The sequence below is a fragment of the Chiloscyllium plagiosum genome, unplaced genomic scaffold, assembly GCF_037043375.1.
Source record: "Chiloscyllium plagiosum isolate Xiang-an unplaced genomic scaffold, Cpla_swu_hap1 HiC_scaffold_27, whole genome shotgun sequence".
NCBI classification, from domain to species: Eukaryota; Metazoa; Chordata; class Chondrichthyes; order Orectolobiformes; family Hemiscylliidae; genus Chiloscyllium; species Chiloscyllium plagiosum.
Window position 1 is genome coordinate 85874373 of NW_028270165.1, and position 25708 is coordinate 85900080.

At 45.4% G+C, this 25708-nt stretch overlaps 1 long non-coding RNA gene across 4 annotated transcripts in view; it reads right to left on the minus strand.

Annotated features, from left to right (window-relative positions):
* Positions 1-12961, minus strand: part of LOC148144845 (uncharacterized) — a 41320-nt gene extending 28359 nt beyond the window's left edge. For 3 of the 4 annotated variants that reach the window (XR_015751629.1, XR_015751630.1, XR_015751627.1), the window contains exons 1-2: positions 12833-12961; positions 8709-8893 (exon numbers count right to left, since the gene is read on the minus strand). This is a non-coding gene — a long non-coding RNA (uncharacterized LOC148144845). Of the gene's footprint in view, positions 1-8335; positions 8894-12832 lie in introns of those variants that run through there. The other variant, XR_015751628.1, reaches the window with a different exon arrangement.
* Between the last annotated feature and the right edge of the window lie 12747 nt (positions 12962-25708).

Sequence of the window (25708 nt, forward strand, 5' to 3'; positions counted from 1 at the left end):
TTGAGAGGGAAAAGGTACACAGCAAACTATTAGGATTGAGGGCAGACAAGTCCCCTGGGCCTGATGGCCTACATGCCAGGGTACTAGATAGACTTTAGTAAGGCGTTTGACAAGATTCCCCAAGGGAGACAGGTTCGCAAGGTTAGATATCATGGAATACAGGGAGAACTAGCCATTTGGATACAGAACCAGCTCACACGTAGGAAGATAGAGAAAGCGAATGCAATGTTGTCTCTTATCTCAAGAGGGTTGGAATATAAAAGCAGAGATGTACTACTAAGACTTTATAAAGCTCTGGTTAGGCCCCATTTGGAGTACTGTGTCCAGTTTTGGTCCCCACACCTCAGGAAGGACATACTGGCACTGGAACGTGTCCAGCGGAGATTCACACGGATGATCCCTGGAATGACAGGTCTAACATATGAGGAACGGCTGAGGATACTGGGATTGTATTCGTTGGAGTTTAGAAGATTAAGGGGAGACTTAATAGAGGCATACAAAATAATACATGGCTTGGAAAAGGTGGATGCTAGGAAATTGTTTCAGTTAAACGAGGAGACTAGGACCCGTGGACACAGCCTTAGAATTAGAGGGGGTCATTTCAGAACAGAAATGCGGAGACATTTCTTCAGCCAGAGAGTGGTGAGCCTGTGGAATTCATTGCCACGGAGTGCAGTGGAAGCCGGGGCGCTAAATGTCTTCAAGGCCGAGATTGATAGATTCTTGTTGTCTAGAGGAATTAAGGGCTACGGGGAGAACGCTGGTAAGTGGAGCTGAAATGCGCATCAGCCATGATTGAATGGCGGAGTGGACTCGATGGGCCGAATGGCCTTACTTCCACTCCTATGTCTTATGGTCTTATGGGTGGTGGTGGAGAGTTGCTTTTCAGACTGGAGGCCTGTGACCAGTAGTATACCACAAGGATGGGTGCTGGGTCCACTACTTTTCATCATTTATATAAATGCTGTGGATGTCAATATACGAGGTATAGTTACTAAGTTTGCAGATGACACTAAAATTAGAGGTGTAGTGGACAGTGAAGATGCTTAGCTCAGAGGATAACAGGACCTTAATCAGATGGGCCAATGGGCTGAGAAGTGGCAGATGGAGTTTAATTTTTTTTTACATATGAGGCACTTCATTTTGGAAAAGCATATCAGAGGAGGACTTATACACTTAATGGTAAGATCCAAGGGAGTGTTGCTGAACAAAGAGTGCAGATTCATAGCTCCTTGAAAGTGGAGTCACAGGTAGATAGGATAACGAAGGCAGTGTTTGGAATGCTTTCCTTTATTGGTCAGAGTATCAAGTATTGAAGTTGGGAGGTGATGTTGCAGCTGTGCAGGGCACTGGTTCGACCACTTTTAGAATATTGTGTGCAGTTCTGGTCTCCTACCTGTCAGAAGTTTGTTGTGAAACTTGAAAGGGTTCAGAAAAGATTTAGAAGGACATTGCCGGGGTTGGAGGATTTGAGCTATTGGGATAAGCTGAATAGGTTGGTGCTGTTTTCCCTGGAGCGTTGGCGGCTGAGAGGCGACCTTATAGAGATTTATAAAATCATGAGGGACATTGATAGGATAAACAGACAAGGTCTTTTCCCTGAGTTGGGAGGAGTCTAGAACTTGATGGCATACATTTAGGGTGAGATGGCAAAGAAATAAAAGGGACTTAAGGGACAACCTTTTAACGCAAAGGGTGGTGTGGGTATGGAATTAGCTGCTTGAGGAAGTCATGAAGGCTGGTATAATTACAACATTTGAATGGAATCTGGATGGAAGGGTTTAGAGGGATATGGGCCGAGTGCTAGCAAATGGGACTAGACTGTTTAGGCTAACTTGTCAACATGGATGAGTTGGAGTGTTAAAGTAGGGATTTGAGACAGCCCAGGGAATCCCTTGTGGAGTCAGACCTGTAGCCTCTCACGATTCGTCCCAGAGGTCGTACTCTTTGACAGTCTGGAATAAAAAAAATTCTCTTACAGGCAGTTTAGTTTAATTTTAGTTCACCCCTTTATTTAGCAATAGCTCCACTGATACCGTTAAGCTAAACTCGCTAGGTTCTAGAAACCTAGGAGAGTAGGGGACCAACTCTTCAAGTGCCCTGGCAGGTTACTCTGATGTACTGCTACAAAGTGGTTTCCTTTACACAAAAGTTTACAAAAACATTGCATGTTCTTAATTCGTAAGGAAGAAAAGTTAATTGACAGGTCTCTGTATGCTTGACTAATCACTCCTACAGGCCCTAAGCCATTCATCAGGTGGGAAAAACATATCCAGCCGAGTTAGGTGCCTGCTAGCGAGATAAACTCCTATCATAAAGAGGTACCAGTCTGAGCTAATTGGAGAGTTCCTAACCTTGCACAGGTCACAGGTCAGATACAACTATTTTCCAAAACGGCTTCTTAGCAGGAGGGCAAACTTTTGACCATAAAATGGCTTCCTGACACATTGTGCCAGAATCTCTTCAATGTTAGGCCGAGAATAATTTCTAAGCTAGGAGCAGACTCCTGCTTTTTAGGCACTGAATCATACTGTACCCGAGGCTGAGATGTTACCAAAAGGTTGCATTTAAACTGATTCATTAGTCTTCGAATTAAACATGTTCTCTTTTCAGGGTTGTGATTCAAATAAGACATAAGATCTGATTAGTTGGAATTGACAGTGGGCAGTCTGAAAGGTCTGTAGAGTGGTCTGCAAGAACAGCAAGTAAGTTAAAGCTTCGTCAACATTACCTTTTACAGAGTTCATATTTAATAACCGGTAATGGCTACTCAATACCATCATAAACTCTCAAAAATGCAATTACGTTCAATCCAACGCAGGTAATTTTTTAATGGCTTCGGGAGCCCCAGCGCTATAATGGTTCCTCTCTCTTGTCCTTTTGAACTCTCAAGTCAGGGACTTTTAACAGCAAAGGTGTTTTTCCCTCTGTTTGCCTAGCTTGCAAAGGGTAATAAGAATCCATTATAATTCACAGGACCCGACTGTCAATTACAAGGCTTTTGACAGTACCAAGTTTCGTTTCGGGGTCAGAATCAAACGCTGTCATTAATTTCACAAGGGAACAGCCATGAATGTTATCACTCTGTGTCCTATTTGCACAGATTCACTGTTAAGGCAAATGTACTTAATTGCCTTAGGGTATCCTGTTATCACTTGATAATCTTCTGCATACCTTGAGTTCTCCCCTTTTACCAAGCCTCCCTGCCTGTCTATTTTCTAGTGTGCAGCAAATGTGCTCTATAATTCAATATTATATTTTAGTTTAAATGTTTAAAGACAAGTTTTATGTCTATAGACTTTCTTATTCCCTTCTTTTGTTAATTCATGACAACTACTTGGCTTATAACAATTAGTCCATTCAGTCAATTTGTATTTTCAAATAAGTCAAGTGCCTCCTCTGCTAGGTCATCGTCCAGAGGAGCAGAGTCTGAAAGATACTGGATTTCAGCATGGAAGTTCGAGCATGGAGGTAGAGGGTTAGACAAGGATCAATTAAGCAGACTCTTCTTTGGCTTAGGTGCAAAACAAATGTACAGTCCATTTCACGCATAAGCGGACGACAGTGTATATTCCTAGGATGAGACCAAGGACTATCAGTACATCCCACACGATCCATCCACACAGCGATCATAGCCAGCAAGTAAACTTCCATCCATATGAATCAGACGACAGTTGGGCAGGTATCTTCCCTGCATCTTGACCCGTTTTGTTGATCACATCTGTGTTGTCCGTAAGATCAGGACATGGTTTAGTAACAAGTTCATTTATGAGAACACAATCATGGGGAGGATCAGGCAGTTCAAGCGGTTCTTCCTGCAGGAATGTAGGGGGGTTAGTGTTAGAGCAGCATTGAAAGGAGAGAAACGGATTCAGAAGTAATGAAATCTCACAGCGACTGAGACGAACCTTAACGAGGTGTTGAGTATGTTTAGAAATCAGCAAGGATACTGCAGAATGTGAGGTACAGACTTCTACATTTTGATGTAAAGTTATATTAGAGGCAGCCACTACCATAGTATGGATGGCAGAGAGAATCTGGGTGCAGGAAGGCATACCTTGAGCAACAGGGTCAAGCTTAGTAGAAAAATAGGCAATAGGGCGCCAAGAGGAGCCATGTTGCTGGGTGAGAACAGCTGAAGCACAGGTATCAAGGATGGCAACATAAAGATGAAAGTGGCAGTCATACAAACGTCGGCCTAGCATGGGTGCTGAATAGAGGGTAGTTTTAAGCTCCGTAAAGACTTGTAGTTGTTATGGGGTGAGTTCATACCGTTAAGGCTCACTAATCGAGGACGGGGAGATCATTTTTGATCAGAAGGGCACAATTAGGAATCCATTGTCGGCAATAATTGATGAGGTCGAGAAACTACCGTATCTGTTTAGGAGTGGTTGGAGGGGCAATACAAAGAATAGGATCAATACGTTCACGTGTCAAGCACCGATCGAATTCAGAAATGAGAGTACCTAGGAACTTAACTTCTTTCTGATTAGTCTTAACTTTGCTGGGGGGTACAATATAGCCACATTGATGTGGATGGTTGAGAAAGGTAGTGGAGTCAGTGTGATTGGACACTTTGTCAGGGCTAGCGAGGGGGTAATCGATGTATTGAACTAGGGTAATGTCTCCAGGAAATTCAAATAATTCAAGCTGGGCGTGAAGAGTCTCTGAAAAGGGTGTTGGCGACTGAATAAACCCTTGAGGTAGGCAAGTCCACATATATTGGTGGCTCTTAAAAAAAGGCAAAAATGTTTTGGGCTATTGGATGCAAAGGAAGACAAAAGAATGCATGTTGGAGGTCAACGATAGTGAAGAGCTTGGCATCACTGGAACTTGGCTGAGGATAGTAGCAGGAATAGCAACTGGAGGATTATGAGCCTCAATGATTTTATTTACTTCACGAAGGTTGTGAACGACATTCAGGACATCCCGGTTTAGGGATCGGAAAGATAGGTGTATTGACAGAAGAATGGCATGGGACTAGAAGGCCTTGCTGTAGAAATGAATCAATGACAGGTTGAATGCCAGCTTCACCTTTTGGTTTCAGGGGGTATTGAGGTATAGACAGGAAGACAGAATTAAGTTTGTTCAGAATGGAGATGGGTGGGACCTTAGGAAGGCCCACTTGTGTTTTAGAGTCCACCCAGACTCCAGGGTATACTGCGTCCTGCGGGTGAGGGTGTGCATGATGATGATGAAGACTGCCATAAATCGACTAAGGCTGTGCATAAAATAGGATTGATCCTTGAGTGAGCAGCTGAATTTCACGGCAAGTTTGGTGTCAAAACCTACTTCTTAGGCTTTGTGTTCTGGGTTCAAGAGAGTGGTGACACAGGGGAAAATGAGAGGGCCAGTTTTCCAGCTATGAAGAGGAACTGACATGAAAAGAACGCCACCAGCTAGTGATCTGATCTCACCAATCACCCAAGCGTGCCGAGTAGTGCCCAGTGAGGGATTATAGTATGTGTTCAAGCCTGAGATCATTCCCGGATGAGTCATAAGCTAAAGTAATGTGGGGGTGAGGGACGTTATGTAAAATAGGATCGAAAGCATAAGGATCCAAATCAAATGACCACCATCGAGGAGGCTTTGGTTTTGATGCATTGAACAAAATGAGGTGGATCCTGAATCAGGATACCATCATCATGACATTCAATAGTAATATTTAGAGGACAGAGGAGATCTCTAGCGAGTAGAGGGATACGTAATCCATTAGTAACAACAAAGCAAAAAGGGAGCGTGGCACAATTTTTCCACACCACTGTCAGATGGACAGCGTATGCATGTTTATTAGAGGAACCATCAAAACATTGCAGGATTTCATCATCGTCCGAGTTTTGAAAATCAAAAGCATTAGCAAGATGGACGGGAAGTGATGAAACAGTGGCTCCTGTGTCAAACATAAATTCAATATCATGGCCATTACAGTTAAGAATTAGCATAGGTCCATCTTCTGGGCTAGCGGTAAGTATGGGAAAATTCAAAGCAGGAAGCTGCTCTCTATCCGGGAGTCAGTTTTGAAAAGGATTTTGTGCAGTAAAAGGGGCAACCTGCTGAGGTCACTGGGGAGGGAGACCAGGAGATTGTCTTGTTTTTACTGCGGTGATGAACCAGGCACTGCTATGGAAAGGGCAGTTCTTGGACTAATGTCCTAGTTCACTGCAATTGAAACAAAGGTGTAGTTGTTGGGGGACTCTCGGGGGTAGGGGAGGCTGGGAAGAGTAATGAGAGGATGTATAGGGGCATCATGGACTGTTGGGGAAGGATACATAGGAGGACCGCAAGGTCCATTGGGATGTTGTGAATACACAGTACCATTTCTACTGAAGTGCCATACTGGACGATAGTATGAGGGTTTCATTTGCTAGCTTGACTGACCTTGCAGACGGAAAGGTCTTCTTTGAATCCTGCGTTTAAGGTTAGCCACTGCAGTTTGGGCAAGTTCTGTCTTGACCGTGCCGATGGTCGCCTTACTCTTGGGATCCTTTAGTTCTCAGAAATAACAAACCTCTCGGCTGAATTGTGCAACCTCAGCATCTTGCCAGTGGATATTGTGTGTTTTAATAGCTTTCTGTACCTGATCAGGTAAGAGAGTCATACATAGGGCATTAAATTGGGATGATCATCCTTGTAAGGTAGTTAGTGTCACCAGAAGAAGCGCCATAGCATTCCTTAAAATGGGTAAGGAACTCCTCAGCCTCTTCGCCCGAGCTGGGTTTACATGTTAAGACTTGACCCACATCAACTACATGATGCACTGCTTGGTGGAGACAGGTAATAATTCAATCTGATAGTTTCCACCGGGTGCCGGACTACAAGCTGGGTATGATTATTACCTTGTAAAATTTCTCAGAACTCGCCCATTTTTCAGGCAAAAAGCTGCATTCTGAGGTGAATTAGGTCTTGGGAGGCAGCATTATAAATGGTCTTAGTCCTATTAATGTAATTAACAGATCCCTCACGATTCCTTCCATAATCTGCAGCCTTATTGATAATGCTTGAGAGTCATGAGGTTTCCATGGTTGATAAAGATCCATAAATTGGGCTTGTCCCGGATTCAGAGCCTGTGGGTTAGGAACCTCTTCTATTCGGGAAATTTCTTTTTGGCCCTCCCACATCAGGGTGAGTGCAAGGTCTGATATTAAGGTCCCGAGACTTTGATTGCAAATCACCGGTGTCTTCGGGACTTATTAGTTTAGGGGCAGTGGAAATCAAAAGGAGTCTGTTCAGTGTTCCTTCCAGGTTTTAATTTTAATTGACTCCTAGTACAGTAGGCACCGGGTTTGTGGTAAGCCGAATTCTTCCTCGGCAGAACAGCTGGGGGAAGGTCATGAGCCTTGGCACGTTCGTCATCAGAGTAAGGGGGGAGGGTTCAGCCAGGGAACCGGAGGTGGTCAGCTGACAGAATTAGAGGCATAAAATATTTCCTCCTCCGAATCAGTATCCCCCCACCATCTACAAACGGATGAGGATTCTTTAGTAATGGGTCTTTGGAAGAGGGGAGGGTGGGGTACAAGGAACAGTCCTTGTGAGCTTCGTCCTGCGCAGCTGCAATTGCAGTCTGTTGTTTATTCACCAGTTTCCTTTTTCTTTGGTGCCCTTGACGTTTCAATGTAGATTCTGAATCTTCGCGTTTTTGTAATTTTCTCCCTTGCCTATTCCAATTCTACTTCTAAATTATGTGCTTCACATTTACGTTTTAGTTCTGTCCAATTTAGTTCACATCCTTCCTCAGTTAATGGACTAACTCCCCTTTTAATACAGTTTTGTCTCCATGATGATTGCATTGATTTTTCCCATTTTTTCCCCCGAGCTACCCTTTCCCACTCTGATAAGACTTCTTTCTGCTTACTTCCCTTTCTTTTTTCCCAAATCCCTTGTTCAATTTTAGTGAATAGAGTTAAATCATGTGTGCCTTCTCGAGACCAATCCTTATTCTGTTGAGCAGCTGCAGCTGATATCCTCCTTAATTGTTTCTCATAATTAAGGATACAGACTTGTTATTTCTGTTAGGGGACATTTGTCTTCAATCTTATCTAGGGGCACACTCATAGTTATCCTACTTACTTTAAATCTTCACAAAACCACTGATCAACAAGGGCTCCAACCCCACAAAATACAAATGCAAACATTCATTCATCAACAACCAAACCAAATCTCACAGGATTAAACTTTCTGCAAGCTGCAGGGAATCAGTGCTGAGTCTCTGTTTGTCTCACATGTACACTCTCTCGTACAAACACATGAACATTTTAAGAGAAATGAGGCACTCACATTCCAGATATCTCATAAATCCTGGATGTGGCACATAGTTGCTTAACCAAGTATGCAAGAATTGTATCACTGGCCAGCTTTATTTTTTATATATAAATGACAAAAGCAGCAGCCACCCTCTATATTTCATAAATGAAGAACACCCAACAGAACAAAACCATAACTAACAAACAACAAAGCAAGACAAGCCAAGTTGAACAGATACAACAGAGAAGATAATCTCGACTTAAAACTTTCACTAATCAACAACCCGACAATGAACAACAAGACTAATGATTTCTGCAAAACATTCTCAACATTGTAAAATTCTGACAGTTTCTGTTTTTAGTCCTATTTAAACGATCTCATTTAGGGTTCCGTCAGGGTACCGAGAGAGTGAAATGGGGGAAACACCACACAGATGTAGACAGAGAGTAATCAAGGTACAATTTTACCTTGTGGGCCCATTGGTCTTGAGTCCAACCCTTCGATGGAACTCCTCTTTTCCAGTTTCACTCAAATGTAGCCCTTGTTGGAACCCTGCTTGCAGCGCCAAATTGAGACAGCCCAGGGAGTCCCTTGTGGACTCAGACCTGTCAGCCTATCTTGGTTCATCCCGGAGATCGTACTCTTTGGAAGTCTGGAATAAAAATAAAACTCTTACAGACAGTTTAGTTTAATTTTAAATTATCCTCTTCATTAATACCATCACCGTTACAGCAGAACTCTGATACCTATAAGACAAGCTAACTGGATTCTATTAACCCAGAAGAGTAGCAATCACTCTTCTTCCAAGAGCCCTGGCGGGCTACTCTGTATACTATCTTTATACACAAGTTTTTTTTACAAAGGCGGTGCTGTGGCAAACACGCTTTCTGTATATGAATTTTTTTTTTTACAAAAGCACTGCATGTTCTGAACTAGACAGATAACAGTGAAAGGCAATAATTCAGGAGAGAAGTAATTGATACAGAGTTTCATTTCGAGGTCAGAATCAAACACTTATTCATTTCACAAAGGAACAGCCGTGAATGTGATCACTCAATATCCTGTTTATACAAATTCACTGATGTTAAGGCAAATGTTCTTATATGCCTTACCCTCCCTGCCTGTCTATTTTCTAGTGTGGAGCAAATGTGTTCTATAATTCAACATTACATTTTAGTCTAAATGCTGAAGGACAAGTTTTCCTTACAAACATTCTCACGACCCCATTCAAAGTTTCACAAGTTCTTTCCTATATCAGGGGGAGCAAAACTTAACGTAGTTTCCAAAAATGCCCTAACCAATGTACAGCCACAATATGACCTCACAACTCCTTTATTCAATGCTCTGACCAATAAAGGAAATCATACCAAATGCCTTCTTCACTAGCCTATCGACCTGCAACTCAAAGATCTCTTTGTTTAGCAACACTCCCCTTAACTGTCAGTCCTGCCTGGATTGCTCAACCAAAATGCAATACCTCATTTCTCCGAATTAAACTCTATCTGACACTCCTCAGCCTGTTGCCCACCCCAAAAATTCTAACTTATAGGCCCCCTCTGTTTTCACTTTGCTGAACCGAATCCCTGCTGTACCTCACTCTGAAGGGTCAAAATATTGACCAGCCGGGACAGAGTGGACGTTGGGAAGATGCTTCCATTGGTAGGAGAGACAAGGAGCGGAGGGCACAGCCTTAGATAAAGGGAAGACATTTTAGAAAGAGAGAAGGAGAAACGTCTTCAGCCAGACAGTGATGAACCTATGGAATTCATTGCCATAGACAGCTGTGGAGGCCAGGTCATTGAGGATATTTACGACATGAGATAGATAGGTTCTTGAGTATCAAGGGGATCGAGGGTTACAGTGAGAAAGTGAAAGAATGGGATTGAGAAACTTATCAGCCACAATTGTGTGGTATGAACAGACCTGATGCGCTGAACGGCCTAATTTCTGCACCTATGTCTGATGGTCTTTTGCTGTCCTGGGCACAGAGTGTCAGAATTGGGAGCAGGAGTAGACCATTTGGTCTTTCGAGCCTGCACCAGCATTGAACACATCATAACTGGGAATTAATCTACCTACATCTTGGTAGATAGACTGTGACTTTTCTCACTGGAGCACAGGAGGTTGAGAGGTAACCTTGCAGAGGTTGTATAAAATCATGAGGGGGATAGAGGAGGTGAATCACAGGTGTCATTGCCCTTGGGTGGGGGTTTTAAGATTAGGCAGCAAATTTTGAAGGTGAGAGGAGAAAGATTTTAAAAAGACTTGAGGGGCAGCATTTTTTTTAAAAAAGAGTGTGGTTTGTGTGTGGAATGAATGTCCAGACATTTTCTCACCTTCCCCTATAAACATCCACTTCTTTATTGTTCAAAAATCACATGAACTCAGCCTTGAATATATTCAATGACCCCTTAACTGCAGGAAGAAATCCCCACTTCTGAACTCAATTCCTCTTGCTAATGTACCACTTGCACTACTCATTGCTCGCTGCACCTGACAACTGGCATTGTCTGGTGAGGAAGGACGCTGAGGCCTGAAAATGTGTTGCTGGAAAAGCGCAGCAGGTCAGGCAGCATCCAAGGAGTAGGAGAATCAACGTTTCGGGCATGAGCCCTTCTTCAGGAAGCTCATGCCCGAAACGTCGATTCTCCTGCTCCTTGGATGCTGCCTGACCTGCTGCGCTTTTCCAGCAACACATTTTCAGCTCTGATCTCTAGCATCTGCAGTCCTCACTTTCTCCTAAAGGATGCCGAGGCCCCTTTGTACATCCACACGTCATTCCTGATAAAGGGTTCATGCCCAAAATGTCAACTCTCCTGCTCCTGGAATGCTGTTTGACCTGCTGTGCTTTTCCAGCACCACACTTTTCGACTCTGATCTCCAGCAACTGCTGTCCTCACTTTCTCCATATCCCAAAACATTATATCAACATTTAAACAATGCACCTCCTTTCTGCTTTTTTTTTTACACAGCAAAAGCTCTAACTTCACATTGGCCACGTGTTTGCCAATTGTGGTCTTCTCTACACTGGGGAAACTGAGCATAAACTTGGGGACCAGTCCGCAGAGGCTGACCAGACCTCCCAGTCGCCACCCATTTTAATTCCCCTTCCCACTCCATTTCTGATATGACCATCTTTGGCCTCCTCCATTGCCACAACGAACCAAACCGCAAATTGGAGGAACAACACATCTTCCACCTGGGCAGCCTACAGCCTGGTGGACTCAACATTGAGTTCACCAATTTCAAATAACCTCCCTCGCCACCCCTTGAATTCCTTCCTAGCCCCTCCCTGCCGCCACCAACCAGATTTCTTCCTACCAGTGACCAACCAGGTTGTACACTCTACTTGTCCCCGCCTATCCCCAATTCACCACCGTGCCCCCAGCACATCCTCGTTCTGCAGCTCTCCCTACACCTATCCCCAGTCCTCAACAAGGGTGACACCCAAAACATCGACTTGACCTCCTGATGCTGCCTGGCTTGCTACATTCTTCCAGCCTCCTGCATGTCTATTTGCCAATTAAGTCACAGACCTGGCCCAACGTTTCCCAAGTCTGTTCCCTCCCTAGATTCACTCCCTTTCCTTTCAGTTGCAGCAAGTCAACAATTGAACATCACAATGGAAAATAAATGGAAAAGGGGATGAGAAATGTGTGTCGTACTCTTGGTCAATCAAAAGAAGGTCTCACACCTTTTCTGCCGACAGTGAGGAACGTGTGCAATGTTTTGGTGACACCGGTGAACATGGCCGTGCTTGTTAACACAGGAATGCACACAATATGCTCAGTGGCGCTGCTGGTATTATTGACAGATTTTAAGTGTCCAAATGCCAATAGGAGAATAAAAGGGTAGAGCCACAATTGTTTTCCCCATACGGCACAACATTTTATTGCTTTTCCATCTTGTCTGGCTGCTCAACGTTTTTGACTTTTCCCCAGTGTAGGGGTGAAGTTCAGAACTAAGGACATAGGTTTAGGGTGAGCGCTGAAATATATAAAAGGTATACCTAAGGGGCAACTTTTCCATGCAGAGGGTGGGGTGGGGTGTGTATGGAATGAGCTGCCAGAGGAAGTGGTGGTGGCTGGTACAATTACAGCACTTAAGAGGCATCTGGATGGGTATATAAATGGGAAGGGTTGAGAGGGATATGAGCCAAGTGCTGGCAAATGGGACGAGATTAATTTAGGATATCTGGTCGACATGGACGGGTTGGACCAAAGTTGTCTGTTTCCGTGCTGTACAACTCTGACGACTCTAAATAATACAAAGTATAATTTGACAAATAACAAACTATATCCATGTTAACAAGGCTTAGTACACCACATGCTTTAATAACCATTCTCCACATCCTATCCCTTCAAAGACTAAGGAACATATGCTGGTGCATAATCTCCTCCACTAGTATTTACACACTAGTCTAAGGAATTGCACAAGTAACAGAGAGGGTAAAAAACACAAGGATGAAACAAACAGTGAGGGTAAACAGCACAAGCCCCAGTAAAAGCTGATGGAAAGTGAGTGTAAAATGTCACTATGACAGGATAGGCCCCACATTCCTTCCCCTCCGTCCCCCCCCAACCTGCCTCACCTTTCACCTCCCGGGCCCAGTACCTTCCAGGTGGCCCCATAGTTGACACAGGGGCCGCCCCACGACCAGTAGAACTCCACCACCCAGGCGGCCGACGAGTTCCCAAGCAGGCCCTTAACCCCATCCGCCTTCAGAATGCTCACCGGCTCCTGCCTGCTGTACAGCCGGCCGGTGTGGCCGTGACACAGCAGCTGCGCCAGGAAGGCGGCGGTGCCCAGTGACGGGTGTCTGCCCCGGGCCGCGCGGCGCCATTTTCCTAACGGCCGCCCTCCCGCCGCTTCCCCGCTCGAGCGACTTCTCCTCCCAACCGCCTTCGCCCCCGCGTGACGTCTGCACGGGGGGATGGGCGGGTCCGGGGGAGCCTCACCGTCACCAAGCAACAGCCACCTCGCGCTACAACTGCTCATTCACAAAAACAAACTCTCCTGTCTCGCTCTGCAGCTGCAGGGGGGACACTGCCACGTTTCCAGGAGCCCTGTCTACATTGGGAAAGCTCACGGCTCAACTTAAACAGATATTCCGACATCTAACGGAACGGCGTCATATCTAAATGGGGAAATCTGCATTTTAAAAGGCATGGACATTTTAACGGGCTATTTCTGCAAATAAAGAGATTTAAATGAACAAGATTATATTTCAAACGGATGCGTGCACATTAAAAGGAATATCTTAATATGTAAAGTGACGCAGTCATATCTAAATGAATCTACATTTCGGGGAGACGTTGCCCTATTTATAAGCAGAAATATCCCTTTAAGAGACAATAGGTGTGAATTCTGTCTGTGTCCCAATGTTGTCAGACTGACATTTTTCTTAGAAACGCTCTGCATTTAAATTACATTCTCGAGAAGGCAATTTATAGATGAGGGTGTAAGGTTAGGGTGGATTGGTTGTACTATATTGCCCATAGTGCCCAGGGATGTGCCAGTTAGGGTGGAGTGGCCATGGGAAATATGGAGTAACGGGGTGGGTATGAGTGGGATGCTCTTCGGAGGGCCAGTGTGGAATAGATGGGCTGAATGGCCTGCTTCCACATTGTCGGGATTCTATGACTCCCTCCACAATGGAGCATTTTACCTGCATCTATCCTGTCAAGCCCCTTTCAGAATTCTATTGGTTTCAATAAGATCACTTCTTTGGTTCAGAGACATATAGCACAAAAACAGACCCTTTGTCCAACTCATCCATGCCGACCAGAATTCCCAAACTAAACTAGTCCCACTTGCCGACAATTGACCCATATCCCTCTTAAACCTTTGACAAAGGGTCAGTTAGACTCGAAACGTAAGCTCTTTTCTCTCCTTACAGATGCTGCCAGACCTGCTGAGATTTTCCAGCATTTTCTCTTTTGATTTCAGATTCCAGCATCCGCAGTATCCCTCTTAATCCTTTCTATTCATGTACCCATCCAAATGTCATTTAAACGTTGTAACTGCCCCTACATCTACCACATCCTCAGCAAGTTCATTCCACATGCAAACCACTCTCTGTCAAAACATTGCCCCTCAGGTTCCTTTTAAATCTCTCTCCTCTCATCTTGAATAAAAATGCCCCTAGTTTTGAGCTCCCCCTTTGCTGTTCACCTTACCTCCACTCATGATTTTATAAATCTCAATAAGGTCACCCCTCATCCTCCTGTGCTCCAATGAAAAAAGTCCCAGCCTCTCCTTATAGCTCAAACCCTCCAGTCCTGGGAATATCCTGGTAGATCTTTACCGAACCCTCTTAATAGAATTCTTACTGTTACAGAGCCACCAGAAATGCACTCCGTCCCTGGAAAGTGTCCTCCCCAACATCCTGCACAACCTCAACATGATGTCCCATCTCCTATCCTCAATGGTGTGAACAGTGAAGGCAATGGTGCTAAATGACTTCTTAACCGCTATGTCTACCAGTGATTCAACTTTCAAAGAACTATGTACCTGAACTTCTCACTGTTTTGCAATACAACCCAAGGTCCTACCATTAATTGTACAAGTCTTGCACTTCCTTGTTTTAGCAAAACGCAACCCCTCGCTTTTATTCACACCTCTCTCATACACACACACATACAACCCCCAACACTCTCACAGGCTTATATTCCATCACACTCACAATTTACCAAGCATGCAAACACTCTCACGCACAAACTCTCATGCACACAATCACACTCTCTCATGCACGCACACACACACATATAACTCTATGGGGTGAATTTGTTTTGGCAGAATTACATTTGCAGATACTTTCAATTTCGCTCAAAATGTGCACAGTCTGCAGGCAGCCAATCCATGTAATATTTTATAAGGTTCCTACTTTGGAAATAGAACCAGTCTAATTCAAGATTGGGATACTGACAGACTCAAACCCCACACCGTTCACGCATTTTCTGAGCTGTCACTTTTTTTTTTAATGAAATCTTAAGTCATCTTAAGAACGTGACAGAAAGGATGTTCTGGGATTTACATATTAATGAACTGAAACCTGCAACCCATTCTAAAAGGTGAATGACTTAACAGCAATCTAGGTTTGTTCAATATATCCTATCAGTTGCATGACACTGAACTTTGGCTACAAAATCTGTGCCTTTTGATCCTGCTTCACAGCTACCCGATGAAGGAGCACTGCTCCAAAAGTTAGTGCTTCCACATAAACCTGTTGGATTATAACCTGGTGTTGTGTGATTTTTAACTTTGTCCTTCCCAGTCGAACACTGGCTCCTCCATATCATTTCTAGTGAACGCAGCCCACACCTTGGTGCTGCCAGTAAATTGTACAATGACGATGAAACGATGCACTCTGCGCTCCTGAAAAATTTACAATTTCTAATGATACCAGCTACTCATTCACTGCTCCACCTGATACACGACATTGGAAAGAAATGAGCAGCTTTAAAACAAAAACTCTTGGAGCTCAAAGCTTTCATTGAGAGTCTGAGCCTGGCCGCAAGTTCAGGTAACCTTTATTGTGACCCAACTTTGTTACAGCTTCAGATCTCCCCAGCAAAAAAGGTGTAGAAAAAGTAGCTACTTTTTAAACAGCTCGAGGTCAAAGCGCGCACACTCCCCTCCGCTCCCCCCCCCCCCGCCACCTCACTTCTTTTACTATTGGTCCAGTCAATAATGGCACTCGGCCATTGTTCCTTCACTACCCTTGCGATGGCATATGAACTCGCTGGTGGCTCTGTCGGTGGGAGGTGCGGGTGATGCCCTTCCTGCACAGAGTGGGTGATTGGCCTCTCCCCATTGTGAATCTGCTGGTGCTTTTGCAGGGTGGAAGAATTGCTGAACGCGTTCCCACACTTGGGGCACGAGAACGGCCTCTCCCCAGTGTGGACCCACTGGTGCTTCAACAGGGCAGAGGAATTGCTGAAGGCCTTCCAGCACTCGGGGCAGGAGAATGGACTCTCCCCAATGTGGACCTGCCAATGCCTCAGCAGGTTGGAAGAATTGCTGAAGGCCTTCCCGCATTCGTGGCAACTGAAAGGCCTCTCCCTGTGTGCAACCGCTGGTGCTTCAGCAGGGCGGAGGAATCGCTGAAGGCCTTCCAGCACTCGGTGCAGGAGAACGGCCCCTCCCTCGTGTGGACCCATCAGTGGGAGGAATTGTTGACGGCCTTCCAGCACTCAGGCAGCTGAAGGGCCTCTTCCCAGTGTGGACCCGCCGGTGCTTCAGCAGGGAAGAGGAATTGCTGAAGGCCTTCCTGCACTTGGGGGAGATGCCTTTCTGCTGCCCCAACTGCGGGAAAGTCTTCAGCAATTCCTCCACCCTGCTGAAGCACTGGCGGGTCCACACGAGGGAGAGGCCTTTCAGCTGTCCTGTCAGGGCCCGCCAGTGCTTCAGCAGGGTGGAGGAATCGCTGAAGACTTTCCCACCGACAGGGCAGGAGAACGGCCTCTCCCCAGTGTGGCTGCGCCAATGAGACTCCAGGACAGATGGGACATGAAAGCCTTTTCCACGGTTGCCACACTTCCATGGTTTCTCCAAAGGGCAGGATTCCTCTGGTTTCTCCATGGCCGAAGCTTGCGCTGCACACAAATACGTGTACAGTCCCTCTCTGTCGTGAATTCCTCTTTCCAGACCGTATCGCTGTTACATGATCCACATTCAGTGCGCTGCACCAACAGGATTTCTCATCCAGTCCCACTGACGCTGAAAATGTACCGAAACAGGAACCAAAAAGCTTTGCTCCTTCTCACAGAATTATAGTTGAAAATTGTTGCGGTCCCAATGGATTGAGTGACTGTCAGACATTGACGTCAAAGTGAGGACTGCAGACGCTGGAGAGTCAGTGTTGAAAAGTGCGGCACTGGAAAAGCACAGCAAGTCAGGCAGCATCCGAGGAGCAGAAGAGTCAATGTTTTGGGCAGGCGGCCTTCTCTGTTGATTTTGAAACTTCTGTCTTCAGATCTTCAAATGCTCTGCAAAAAGAGATTACAAAAGTCATTATTACCATTGCAGGGTTGAAATTCAGAACAAGCAATTCTACTTTCTGCAGAATATTCTTTTCTTTTGTTGTTCCACAAAAAGGAAAACACCATCCCACTCTCTCTCTCTCCCTCTGCTCTAACTAATCTTCCTGAAAGTGCTGATTCAGGATCTTACAGGGGCAGAAAAGCGAAAACATCAAGACTGACACCTCTCTGAATTTTGGGTAACTCCACCTGAAAGTTAATATCTTTCACAACATTGGGCTCCTGCTGACAGTGAGCAAGTCTGATTTTGGAAAGCAAAACAAAAGTTTGTCAATTCAGGGTGAACCTGCAATTCAGCTTCTTGATGAACAACCAGACATGAAATGGTTAACATCCCCAGAAAGGTGGGAACAAAATAAGACATCAAGGCATTAACACCGACACACTTCAGTCAAATTCTTCTGTTCCCAGTAAGAGCAAAACATCCTTGAAAGCTGCTTTGAAAGTCCAGTCTTCACAACGACCCTTTTGCTTTCACCGCCGACGATTAAAGTCATATAGCACGGAAACAGACCCTTCGATTCAACTCGTCTGTGCCAAACAGATATCCTAAATTAATCTTGTCCAATTTGCCTGCATGTGGTCCATATCCCTCTAAACCCTTCATATTCATGTACCCATCTAGATGCCTTTTAAAATTCCCCTCTCACCTCAAACTTCTGCCCTCTAGTTTTGGACTCCCCTACCCTGGGCAAAAGACCTTGGGTATTCACCCTATCCATGCCCCTTATGAACGTCTATAAGGTCACCCCTCAGCCTCCGATGCTCCAGGGAAAATATCCCCAGCCTATTCAGCTTCTTCTTGTATCTCAAACCCTCCAACTCTGGCAACAGCCTTGTAAATCTTTTCCGATCCTATTCAAAGTTTCACAATATCTTTCCTATAACAGGGAAACCAGAAATGAACGCAGTCTTCCAAATGTGGCCTAACCAATGTCCTGTACAGTCACAACATGACCTCCCAACTCCTATACTCAATGCTCTAGCCAATAAAGGAAAACATACCAAATTCCTTCTTCACTGTCCTGTCTACCTGAGACTCCACTTTCAAGGAACTATGAACCCACACTCGAGGTCTCTTTGTTCTGCAACACTCCCCTTAACTGTGTCAGTCCTGCCTGGATTACTTGACCAAAATGCAAACCACACACTTCATTAAATTAAACACCATCTGCCACTCCTTGGCCCATCAGCCCATCTGATCAAATCTAATTTATAGTGAACTCTCTTTCCTCTCTTATTCCTTTGAAGCTGAAAATCTCTATCCCACACACACTCCCTCCATTCTCACTTTGTTGAACCTCATCCCTGCTGTATCTCATCCTGAAGGGTGTGGTTCATGCTGATTAACAGGGCCACACTCAGGGGGGTTCCAATTGAAACATTCAAAATCCTGACCAGCTTGGACAGAGTGGACGTTGGGAAGATGTTTCCATTGGTTCTAGTCTCTCCAACCAGTGGGCACAGCCTCAGAGTAAAGGGAAGACCTTTAAGAATGGAGATAAGAAGAAACTTCTTCAGCCAGACAGTCGTGAATCTATGGAATTCACTGCCACAGAAGGCTGTGGTGGACAGGTCATTGAGGATATTGAAGACTGAGATAGATAGGTTCTAGAGTATCAAGGAGATCGAGGATTACAGAGACAAAGTAGGAGAATGGAGCTGAGAAACCTATCAGCCATGATTGAATGGCAGAGCAGACCCGTTGGGCTGAATGACCTAAATGTGCTCCTATGTCTTATGGTCTCTTGCCGTCCTGGACACAGACTGTGAGAATTGGGAGCAAGAGTCAGCCATTGGGCCTTTGAAGCCTGCACCAGCATTCAACAGATCCTAACTTGACATGAATCTACTAACATCTAGGTGAATAGGCTGGGAAGTTTTCATTGGAGCATAGTTTGAGAGGTGATCTTACAGAGGTTTATAAAATCATGAGTGGCATAGATGAGATGACTGCTGGGTATCCTTTCCCGAGGGTGGGGTTTCAAGATTACGCGGCAAATTTGAAGGTGAGAGGAGAAAGATTTTAAAAAGGCATGAGGGGCACTTTTTTTTGTTTACACAGAATGGTTTGTGTGTGGAATGAAGATCCAGAGGAAGTGGTGGATACAGGTACAGTAACAACATTTAAAAGACATTTGGGTAAGTACATATATTGGAAAGATTTGGAGGGATATGGGCCAAACACTGGCAGGTGGGACAGTTTAGTTGTTGTGAATATAGTCAGCATGGACTAGTCCGACTGTAGGGTCTGTTTCTGTGCTGTATGACTCTGTAACTGTTCTGTACCGGTCTTAAAACCATTTTCTTGCCTTTTCCCATAAACATCCACTTCTTTGTTGTTCAAACATTAGATGAAGTCAGCCTTGAATATATTCAATGTCCCCATAACTGCAAGAAGACATCCCCACTTCTGAACTCAATTTCTCTTGCGAAGATACCACTTGCCTTGCTGATTGCTTGCTGCACCCATCTGACAACTGGTATTGACTGGTTCCAAAGGACGCTAAGGCCTCTTTGTACATCCACACATCAGTCCTGATGAAGGGCTCGTGCCCGAAACATCGACTCTCCGACTTCTTGGATGCTGTCTAACCTGCTGTGCTATTCCAGTACCACACTTTTGACTCTGATCTCCAGCATCTGCACATCCCATTATATCACCATTTAAACAATACACCTCCATTCTGCTTTTTCGTCACATCAAAAGCTATAACTTCACATTGTGGTACTGCATTTGCCACCTGTTTGCAAATTGTGGTCTTCTCTACATCAGGGAGACAGAGCGTAAACTTAGGGAATGGTTCGCTGAACATCGCAGCTGAGTCCACAGAGGCCAACCAGACCTCCCAGTCATCATCCATTTTAATTCCCCTTTCCACTCGCTTTCTGACATGACCATCATAGACCTTCCATTGCCACAACAAACCAAACCGCAAATTGGAGGAACAACACCTCATCTTCCACCTGGACAGCCTACAGCCCGGAGAACTCAACATTGAGTGCTCCAATTTCAAAACAAAATCGCCCTGCCCTTCCCTTCCCATCCCTTGATTCCATTCCTCCCTCCCTCCCAGATTCATTCCTCCCATTGACCAACCAGGACGTACTCTCTACCTGTCTTCACCTATCCCCACTTCACCACCCTGCCCCCAGCACACCCTTTATCTGCACCTCTACCCCCACCCCCACCTCCACCCCCGTCATGAAGAAACCGAAACGTCCACTTCTCCTTCTCCTGATGCTACCTGGTTTGCTGTGTTCTTCTTCCAGCCACCTGTCTGTCTATTTTGCTCATTGCGTCACAGACCTGGACCAACGTTTCCAGAGTCTGTCCCCTCCAGAATTCACTCCCTTTCCTCTCAGTTTCTGCAAGTCAACAATTGAACCCCAGAATTAAAAAGAAATGGAACAGGGGGCGAGAAAATAGACAGCCGTACTCACAGATCTTAGACAGAGGAAGGAATTTGCAGTCTGGGTGAAGCACAATCTTCATTCAGAGAGAGAGGAGCAGCAGCTTCAGAAGCTCATGCTGAAACCTCCGCATTCAGACAATGGGGTGGCTCTGATTGGCAGGAGGGCCAATCTCCTTCCGGTCCTCCAGGGTTCTCTATTGGTTCGTCAAAAGAAGGTCTCGCGCCTTTTTTGCGGACAGCGATGAGTATGCCCAGTGTTTTGCTGACACGGCAGACATGCGCACTGCATTGCTGACACCGGCAAACATATATAGAATGCTCAATGGGGATGCTCGTGTTCCTTGACAGATTTTGAGTGTCCAAATGCCAATAGGAGAAAAAAAAGGTTGGAGCCACAAGTTTTTGTTCCCTGTGGCTCGACATTTTATTGCTTTTGCATGTCTTTTCCCCTTATGGCAAAATGCAAAACATCACATTTCTCTGAATTAAAGTCCCTCTGCTACTCCTTAGCCTATTGGCCCATCCGATCAATTCTAATTCGTAGCGAACTCTCTTTCCTCTTTTATTACCAAGTAACTGAAAATCTCCATCCCACACACTCTCCCTCCACTCTCACTTTGCCTATCCTAATCCCTGTTGTACCTCATCCTGAAGGGTCTGTTTCATGCTGATTAACTGGCCCATACTCAGGGGGTATCTTATTGAAACATACAGAATACTTAATGGCCTGGACAGAGTGGACGTTGGGAAGATGTTTCCATTGGTTGGAGAGATTAAGATCTGAGGGCCCAGCCTTAAAGTGAAGGGAAAACCTTTCAGAACAGAGATAAGGAGAAACGTCTTCAGCCGGAGAATGGTGAATCTATGGAATTCATTGCCACAGAAGGCTGTGGAGGTGAGGTCACTTAGGATATTCAAGACTGAGATAGATAGGTTCTTGAGTATCAAAGGGATCGAGTGTTATAGGGAGAAAGTGGGAGAATAGGGTTGAGAAACTTATCAGCCATGTTTGAATGATTGAGCAGACCAGATGGGCTGAATGGCCTAATTTCAACTCCCATGTTTTATGGTCTCTTGCTATCCTGGACACAGTGCGAGAAAATTGGGAGCAGGAGTAAGCCATTCGGTCTTACAAGCTTGCACCAGCATTCAACAAATCATAACTGGATATGGATCCACCAACATCTAAGTGAATAGGCTGGGACATTTTCCGCTGGAGCACAGTAGGTTGAGAGTTAACCTTATAGAGGTTTATAAAATCATAAGGGGGAGTAGATGAGGTGAACGGCAGGTGTCCTTTCTGTCGGGTGGGGGTTTTCAAGATTCACGAGCAAATAATGAAGGTGAGAGGAGAAACATTTTAAAAAGACATGTGGGGCACCTTATCTTTCCCCACAGAGAGTGATTTGTATGTGGAATGAATGTCCAGATGAAGTGGTGGATGCAGGTACTGTAACAATGTTTAAAAGACATTTTGATAAGTACATGAATACGAAAAGTTGGAGGGATTTGGGCAAAACACAGGCAGGTGTGACTAGTTTAGTTTGTGAATATAATTAGCATAAACAAGTTGAACTGAAGGGTCTGTTTCTAAGCTGTATGACTAACTGTTCTGTACTGGTCTTTCAACCATTTTCTTGCCTTTCCCCATAAACATACACTTCTTTGCTGTTCAAAAATCATTGAACTCAGCCTTGAATATATTCAATGACCCCCAAACTGCAGGAAGACATTCGGATTTCTGAACTCAATTTCTCTTGCTAACATACCACTTGCCTTGCTGATTGCTTGCTGCACCTGTCTGACAACTGGCATTGACTGGTGTAGAAGCATGCTGGGGTCCCTTTGTACATCCACACATCATTCTGATGAAGGGCTCATGCCAAAAACGTCAGCTGTCCTGCTCCTCGGATACTGCTTGACTTGCTGTGCTTTTCCAGCCCACACTTTTCAACTCTGATCTCCAGCATCTGCAGTTCTCACTTTCTCCACGTCTCAATATATCATCATTGAAACAATAAACCTCCTTTCTGCATTTTTTCACAGCAAAGGCTCTAACTTCACTTTGAGGTCCTGAATTTGCCACATGTTTGCCAATTGTGGTCTTCTCTACATCGGGAAGACTGAGTGTAAACTTGGGGAATGGTTTGCCAAGCATCGCAGCCGGGTCCACGGCGGCCAACCGGACCTCCCAGTCACTGGCCATTTCAATTCCCCTTCCACTCCCTTTCTGACATGACTATCTTTGGCCTCCTCCATTGCCACAATGATCCTAACTGCAAATTGGAGGAACAACACCTCATCTTCTGCTTGGGCAGCCTACAGCTCCCAGAACTCAACACTGAGTTCTCCAATTTCAGATAACCTCCCTTACCATTCCCCAACTCCCTTCCACTCCTCCATGCCACCAACCAGAGTCCTTCCACAAATTAACCAACCTGGTTGTACCCTCTCCCTGTCTTCACCTATTCCCACTTCACCACGCTGACCCAGCACACCCTTGTTCTGCAGCTCTCCCTATACTCACCCCAAGTCCTGAAGAAGAGTTGCACCTGAAACTTCAACTTCTCCACCTCCTGATGCTGCCTGGCTTGCTACGTTCTTCCAGCCTCCTGCCTGTCTATTTACAAATTGAGACACAGACCTGGACCAACATTTCCTGAGTTGTCCTCCCTTTGGATTCACTCCCTTTCCTTTCAGTTGCTACAAGTCAATAGTTTATAGAATCCCTGCAGTCCAACACATCCACACTGACCCACCGAAGAGCAACTCACCCAGACCCATTCTCCTACCGTATTACTCTACATTTACTCCTCAATAATGCACCTAACCTACACGTCCCTGATGACTATAGGCAATTTAGCATGGTCAAAACCCACGCCCTTTGATTCCTGAATGAAAAAGGGGGTGAGAAAAAAAAGAGTGCCATACTCACAGATGTTGGACAGAGGAAGGAAGTTGCAGTCTGGGCTGGAGCTCGATCATCTTTCAGATCGTGGAGCAGTAGTAGGTTCAGAAGCTCATGGTCCACCTTCCGCATTCAGACAATAGGGTAGCTCTGAGTGGCAGGAGCACCATTCTTCTTCCGGTCCTCCTTGACTTTCTATTGATTCGTCAAAAGTTAGTCGCACGCCTCTTCAGCGAACAGCGAGGAGCATGCGCAGTGATTTGCTGACACTGCCAAACATGAGTAGTGCCTTACTGACATTGAGGAGCACACGCAGTATGATCTGTGGAGATGTCGCTGTTACTGACAGTTTTTAAGTGTTCAAATGCCGATAGGAGAAAAAAAGGGTGGAGCCATTTTTTTTCTCCTGTGGTTCAACTTTTAATTCCTTTTGCATTCTGTCTGGCTGCTCAACTTTTGTATGCCTTCTCCCCAGGGTAGTCGGAGCGAGTCTAGGACTACAGGGTATAGATTTATGGAGGGAACTAAGGGGCAAATTTTTCACACAGAGTATGTTGTGCGTTTGGAATGAGCTGCGAGAGGAATTGGTGATGACTGCTACGATTACAACATTTAAAACACATCTGGATTGGTATATGAATATGAAGAGTTTAGAAGGAGATGGGCCAAATGCTGGCAAATGGGTCATTAGATTAAATTGGGATATCTGGTCAGCCTTGCCTGAAAGGCTTTGTGTCCGTGCTCTACAACTCTATTTCTACATAGTTGGAACCAATTACACAAGACTAGGAATTGTCCATTCACCCCTTACAGCCAGTCCTGAGCTGTAGCCTAAATGCAAGTTTCAGAAAGATTTCAGCAGGTATTTAAAAAAAAAGAATGTATGTACTTTCAGACTTTAACGATGTTTCTGAATATATCATTTTAGCTATTGTCAATTGTAAAGATCAGCCATTTCTCATCTTTCCCTTCATCACCACCCATTCTCTCTGTCTCTCTCCTTAGAAGGGCTTGATACAACGTCAAAGAGGGCTCAAGACACGAGAAAGACTGGAGTGAGGGGGAAGCTGGGGAGAAGAGAGACAGATTCGGGGGGGGGGGGGGGAGTAGAGAGAGAGAGAGAGAAAAAAAAATGGACAGGGGGGCAGAGGGTAGAGCGGAGAGAAAGACTGGGGGTGACAGAGAATGAGAGAGGGGCAAGAGAGAGAGAAAATGGGGGAGGGGATGCAGAGTGCTGGGGAGGAGTGATACAGAATGGGGTGAGGAGAGAGCGAATTGGATATGCAGAGTGTTGGGAGAGAAAGAAACAGAGAGAATGCACAGGGGCACTGGGTGGGTAGAGAATGGATGGGGATGGAAGGTGGGGGGAAGAGGGAATGGGCTGTGTGGCAGAGGGTGGGGGAAGTGATGGAAAATGAATGGCGACAGAGGGTGAGGGAGAGAGAATGGATGGAGGGGAGAGAGTGCGAAGAGAAACAACAGTGGTGCAGAGGGTGGCGTGAGAGACAACAGACAGGGTGTTAGAAGTAGAGAGGGAGAATGGACAGGGGGGCGCTGTATGGGGCGGGGGGGGAGAAATTGACAGGGGGCGCTGTGTGTGCCGGCTAAATGGACAGGGGTGCTGTGGGTGGCAGGGGGAATGGACAGTGAGGGTGATGGGAGCCATGGGTGAATGGACAGAGGGTACTATGAATTGCGGGGTAGTGGAATGGACAGGGGGTGCTTAGAGTGGGAGGGGAATGGACGGGGGTGCTGTGGGTGGCGGGGGAAATGGATAGGGCACTGTGGATGGTGGGGCGGGCAGAATGAACAGGGGGCGTTGTGGGTGGCAGGTGTACATACAGGGGGCACTGTGGGTGACGGGGGTGAATGAATGGGGCGATATGTGTGGCAGGGGAATGGACAAGGGGTGCTGTGGGTGATGGGGGGTTAGATCGAGGGATGTAAGGGATGATCTTTTTATGCTGATGGTTGCGTGTGTGTGGAACAAGCTGCTAAAGGAAGTTGTACAGTTGAGTACGATTACATAATTTAAAAGGTGTCTGGATGAATCATTTGGGTTTAGAGGGATATGGGCCAAATGCTGGAAATTAGGATTT